We start from the raw sequence: 6,367 nt of genomic DNA on the forward strand, positions 1-6,367 counted from the left end.
GCATGGCTCACACACTTTCTTTCAGATTATGGGTCTCATCCAAACCCCAGCCCACTTGGCTGGAGCCTCCATCCTATGCCTAGCCTTTGTGGCCCTCTTCTTAGCAGATCAGACTGAATCGTGTCCCTCCTCGCATCACACTGCCTGGATCCAACCTGAACAGACAGATCTCAGGCACCATGGTGTGGCGCTGTACACGACACAGCACAGCTGCCTGCCCTTCAGGGGCTCTTCTGTCTTCTTCTTCGTGTCAAATTAGGCAGTGATCCCTACACTCCCATTTCCGTCCCTTGCTCATGTGGACCGTATTTACACTCCAGAAACCCTTTGGCTAATATAGCGCCTCCTTCCACCTCCACTTGATACGGTATCACTCACTCTTCCTCATGCTATTGGCTGATCCCTGCTTTCCTCATTCCATCATCTCATGCAAGCACCCCAGCACAAAAGGATCCTATCTTCCCTGGGTTGCTGTGCAGAAGGCTCAGCCCGAATCCCTTCTGGTCTCTTTCAAAAGGGATTTTTCTTGCATTGCTAGTAAGGAAGTAGTTTCCTCAGCTGGATGGTTGCCATGTCCATCATGTCAAATGGACCCCAGGGGGGCCAAGGCTGGGATAGGTTAAGCCTCTATAAAACCGAGGCAAATTTGTGCTTGGCTAACTTAGCACAGAGCTCAGTGTTACCTGGTTTTCTAAGGCTGGGCAGGAGAGACCTGGGACTTTGAATAAAGCTCATCCACTAGAAAGGGACCAGAAACTCCAGGCAGACTTAGCTTCTTTCACTTAGAGAAGTTTCAGTCTGGCAGAAAGGCAAGTGTCTGTGGGGACCACAGGGATGGTAGAAGCTGTATTTGTTTCTAAGGCTGCCATAACAAAATACCACAGCCCAGGTGACTTAAAACAACAAACTTACTGCCTCATACTCCTGAAGGCTAAAAGTCCAAAATCAGCATGTTGGCAGGGTCATGCTGTCTCTGAAACCTGTAGAGGCGAATTCTTCCTGGCCTCTTGCTAGCCTCTGATGGTTTGCCAGCAATTCCTAATATTCCTTGACTTGCAGCTGCTGCGCTTCAGTTCCTGCGTCTGTCATCGTGCGCCATTCTTCCTCCATGTATCCCTGTCTCTCCTCCTCCACATATGAGGACACCAGCCACATTGGATTAAAGCCCTACCTACTCCAGTGTGACCTTATCTTAACTAATTACATCTGTTAGGACCCTGTTTTTAAATAAGGTCACATTCTAGGGTACTGAGGTTAGGATTCCAGCCTCCTCCTTTTGGGGAGGCACAATTCAATCCGTAACAGTCATGCTGCAGTGGATGTCAGAGTGAAAGTCTAAGGATTTCATTAAGTGGGTGGAACAAAGAGAAAGTGTGTTGCTTCTATCAGCTCAGCATCTCCTGGAGCCAGGTCCTCAAGAGGCTCCTGTTGCCATCTTCTCTCACTTTCTCAGGATTTACTTCTCCAGTGTCTCCAATCCCTTCTAAATGATCAATCCTCCCCCTTTTCAGTGGGACTGTTTTCTTCAGCTCATAAGCATGACTGACTATCCTTTATGCTTAAAGTCCTTCTTTGGTTCCCTCATCCCGCTCCAATTACTGCCCATTTCTCTGCATCCCTTCACAGCTTAGTGTCTCAAAATATTTGTTTACATGCTTATCTCTATTTCACATTTTATCACCTCAAAATTCTCAAATCATGTCTCTTCCATTGCACCATTTCACCAAAACTTCCTGTGTCAAGGTTACCGTAATCTCCATGTTGTCAAGTTCAATGGACAATCTATTTCCTCATCTTACTCACTCTCTCAGTTGCATTAGATCCAGATGATCACTCTTACACCACTGATTTTCTTCTTATCTCTGATGTCTATGGCAATTTCTTCTCAGTCTTTGTTATAGACGCTCTTCCAATGTCTACATATTGGTGTTCTGCAGGGCGGCTTCTTTCTCTCTTCCTAAATGACCGATTTTTATAGCCCAAGATATCATCTACATGCTGATAATGACCATACTTGTATCTCCATCTCACTCTCTCATTTGAACTCCAGTCCTACATATCCAACTACTTGATTCAGCTACCTACTTGAGTTTTCTACTTGGATACATCATAAGCGTCTTAGTCTAAATATGCCTAAACAGAGCTCCACTTAGTTCCTCAAACACATGAGGAGCTCTTTCCTGTCTCTACGCCTCATCTATGCTACTCCGTCTACTTGATTCCAGTTCTCCTCGCTTCTTATCCTTCAGGTTTCAGGGAGACTCTTCTGCCCTCTGCCATCTAATAGTCCCTTCTAATGCTATTGATATTTCTCAGGTGGCTCAGTGGGTAAAGAATCTGCCTGCTATGCAGGAGATGCAAGAGACATGGGTTCAATCCCTGGGTTGGGAAGACTCTCTGGAGGAGGGCATGGCAACCCACTCCAGTATTTGTGCCTGGAGAATCCCATGGACAGAGAAGTCTGTTAGGCAACAGTCCATAGTGTTGCAAAGAGTTGGACATGACTGAAGCAACTGAGCAACACACACACATGTATGCATGCAATTATTCATGTATGATTTTTTTCCTCTCTCCTCCACTGGACTGTGTTCTCTTGAGGGCAGGGTTATGTTTGTTTTCTTCTCCATCATATACCCAGCTTGCAGTACAGTGCCTGGCATGCAGTAGATGCTCAACAATGATTTGCAAAATGAATGAATAACTAATGACTGGGTTTTATATTGCCTTGGAAATGTAGCTCCCTGGGCAGGGCAAGGATATCTGGGGATATCCAGTTTCAGAAATTAGTGTCAGGGAAAGACCATAAAATTTCTTTCTAGGAAATCTGAAAAATTTTCAAATAAATGTGTCTATTCATTTATGTAATTGCACAGAGCACTTCTCCAGAGCTCTCATTCTAAGTACTTCAGTAAAATAGGATAATGAGTCAGAGTGTTGAGAGACAAACTGCCTTGGAACTTGAGGTCTTGGAAGAATCAGAGCCAACACCCTAAGTGTTGCTTCTCTTTAAGGAGGGATATTGATTCAAAGGGCCAGAGTGGGTTCATCATCGGAAACTGGGACACCAGATTAAAGCCTGGGAGATGCCTTCTTGGTTGATTACAGATCCTTCAGACCCAAAGAATGAAGTCTGCTTTATATTGCTGTAGAAAAAGTGTTAACTTGGCTAAGTGAAATTAGCCTCTGTTGCCTGGTTTCCCGAATGCTTATGACACCTCTAAAGGGTCACATTCATGACTCATTCACTCATAGACAGCTTTAGAAGATGAGGATGAGGTTGAGTATAAACAACTGAGGCAAAACTAATGATGCCTCTTGCAGAAAAGGCAACCCAGAGATTGGGTTGGTGATATGTAAAAGAAGACAGCAGTGGGGCAACTGATCAACAAAGAAATATTTTATTTGTTTCAAAGATAGCATGCTTCAAAATTAGCTGCTCTTTCCAAAAAGAAGCATTTCTTCCCATTATTCTATATAGCCAGGGAAGAAACTGACCTCTTTGGGAACCAGGCTGTATCAGAGAGGAATCAGGCTGAGAGCAGTAGAGATGGACTCTGACTACTTAAACTAGAAAAGGGGCATTTGGAAGGATAGTGAACAGCCCTAGGACTGAAGAAAAAGCTGAACAATCAGATGCCTGAAAGGCCAGTTATCAAGGGAGCTCCAGGGTTCTCAAGTGATCAACATTTCTTTAGGAAACTACTATCCGATGACTGAGATTCCAAATGAGAGCCTGACTGACCTACACTGAGGGCCATATATGCCTGCTTCAGTGGGAGAGGGTTGGAAGCCTGAGATTCTTAGTGCCACCAGAGCCAAAGGGAGTAGAGAAAAAAAAAAAAAAAAAAGATTCACAAAGGACTCGATAGAGCAGACAAAACAAGCAATTCATGATTCTGATGGTGGTAGAGGTGTCAGTAACCAGATTAATGAATTAATTCATTATGAACCTTATCAGCATTTCTATAATTCAAGTCATGTGACTATAAGCTGTGTTATACAGATGAAATAAAAGACACCGATTAACATTAAAGAAGTTACCATGCAATGTTGGGAGGCAATTAAAAAGACACATGAAATTATTCAATTTATGGTTCCTTGGGTTGCAAGAAAACAAAACTCTTTCAGAGTTACTCAAGTAAAGAATAGTGTTTATTGCAAGGAAGCAGAGCTCTCACAGAATCAAAGGACATGAAATCAAGTGCAGTCGAGCATCAGGGGAGATGGAGAGGAACAGAAGCAGCTGGCTACTGGCTCTATTTCTCTCTCTTGGGCCACGGGCTCTTCTCTGCTCTTTCCTTCTTGTTAGCTCCATTTTCCTTTCTCTGCAGAACAGCTTCCCACTTTTACTCATCAACTTGCAAACGGTTGTCATTACTTTCAATTTACAAGACTTTCTCACCACCAACTGTCAGCAATCTTATGTCTCATATCAAGTTCTCAAGATAGAATCTGTTCAGCCTAGCACTTCCCTTGATGCAGGGTCACACAAAGTCAGATTTCTAGACAACTAGTGGCTCAGACTGTAAAGAATCCGGCTGTAATGCAGGAGACCTTGTTTTGATCCCTGGATTAGGAAGATCCCCTGGAGAAGGGAATGGCTACCCACTCCAGTATTCTTGCCTGGAAAACTCCATGGGCAGAGGAGCCTGGCAGGCTACAGTCCATGGGCTCACAAAGAGTAGAATGTGACTGAATGACTAACACTTTCACTTTTTTGCTTTCAACATACTGGCTAATTTGGAGTCAGGTGGTCATCCCTCGTTCAGTTCAGCCCTACGTATGTGTGTGCATGTTTCTGGGTGGATGTTGGTCAGAAGGAGGTGTGTGTGCATAACTATAGGCAGGGCAGAAAAATGGTTTTTAAAAAATTTTTTACTGGAGTATAGTTTTACTATACTGGAGTATAGTTGCTTTTAATATTGTGTTCTTTTCTGCTGTACAACAAAGCGAGTCAGTCATACATACACATATATCTCCTCCTTTTTGGATTTCCTTCTTTTACAAAAATATACCTATGATGAGTTAAAGAAGATAAATGGCTGATGTTGATAGAGATGGCTATATTGTATCCATGTTTTGGAAACATCTAGTTGAGAGGATAGAAGAGATGTAACAGAAGCTGGACAGGGTAGGACGGAGGGCAGGTGCTGCTGCCGGATGGACATCCCTTCCCTCTGCTTTTACCTGTGGTGCTCACCACACCTTACCTCTGTTTCTTTAATCTGCGAAATCTCCTCTAAGCACTTCTAATCTTTACATCTATCCCAGGGATTTTGTGATTTTATGTTTATTTAGTTGAAAACACTGTCTTTTTCCTTTTGATTTCTCCTTTGTCAAATGGATCATTTGTAAGCATGTTGTTAATTTCCAAACATTTGGCTTTTTGCCGATATCTTTATGTTAATGATTCAGTTAATTTCATTGTGATCAAAAGACATACATTATATCATCTTGATCTTTTTAAATTATGGGCTTTTTATGGTCCAGAATATAGTCATTCTTGGTAAATGTTACATGTGTACTTGAAAAGAATGTGTACTCCATTGTTGTTGACTGGTATGTTCTATACGGGTCTGTTTGGTTTGGTTTATTCATGTTTTGTTTCTGTTTCAGCTTATGGGATCTTAGTTCCCTGACTGGGGATTGAACCCAGGCCCCTTGCAGTGGAAGTGCAGAGTTCTAACCACCGAACCACCAGGGAATTCCCCATTCATGTTTTCTATATTTTTAGTGATCTTCACCAAGTTGTCAAAGTCCTGAAAAGTGTTAAAACATGCAATGCAATTGTGGGTTTATCTAATCCTTCCTTCAGTTCTATCAGTTTTTTACTTCCTTTTTTGAGGTTCTGTTATTAACTGTATATACATTTAGGTCTGTTCTCTCCTCTTGATGGATTAATCAATTTGTTATTATAAACATATCCCTTTATCTTTTAATATTTCTTGTCCAAAAGTGTTTTCTCTGTATTAATGTAGCCCCTTAAACTTACCTTCAATTAGTGCTTTGATGGTGTATCTTTTTGCATTCTTTTACTTTTAACTTGCTTGTGTCTACAGTTTTATTTATTTATTATTATTATTATTATTTTTGCCATCCCATTGTCAGACACATTATTCCACTTGGTCAGATTATGTTTCTTTTCTCATCTTTTGGTTTTCAGAATGAGTCTAGCTCTTATTTGCAAATGCATTGAACTCACATGTCCTTTCATCTCCATGTACTACTAAAACTTCCATGTTTCTAAATTTTAACTTTAAAAAAAAGTTGTCTCTTTATTTGTCTGCACTGGGCCTTAGTTGCAGTATGTGGGATCTTTAGTTTGGGCATACAACTTCTTGGTTGAGGCATGTGGGATCTAGTTCTC

At 41.8% G+C, this 6,367-nt stretch overlaps 1 non-coding gene across 1 annotated transcript; it reads right to left on the reverse strand.

The window, feature by feature from the left end:
- Positions 1-5,631: 5,631 nt before the first annotated feature.
- TRNAG-UCC (transfer RNA glycine (anticodon UCC)) lies at positions 5,632-5,704 on the reverse strand. Its single transcript has one exon. It is a non-coding gene; the product is annotated as a tRNA-Gly (tRNA).
- Between the last annotated feature and the right edge of the window lie 663 nt (positions 5,705-6,367).

This window comes from Budorcas taxicolor, chromosome 15 (assembly GCF_023091745.1).
Source record: "Budorcas taxicolor isolate Tak-1 chromosome 15, Takin1.1, whole genome shotgun sequence".
Lineage (NCBI taxonomy): Eukaryota > Metazoa > Chordata > Mammalia > Artiodactyla > Bovidae > Budorcas > Budorcas taxicolor.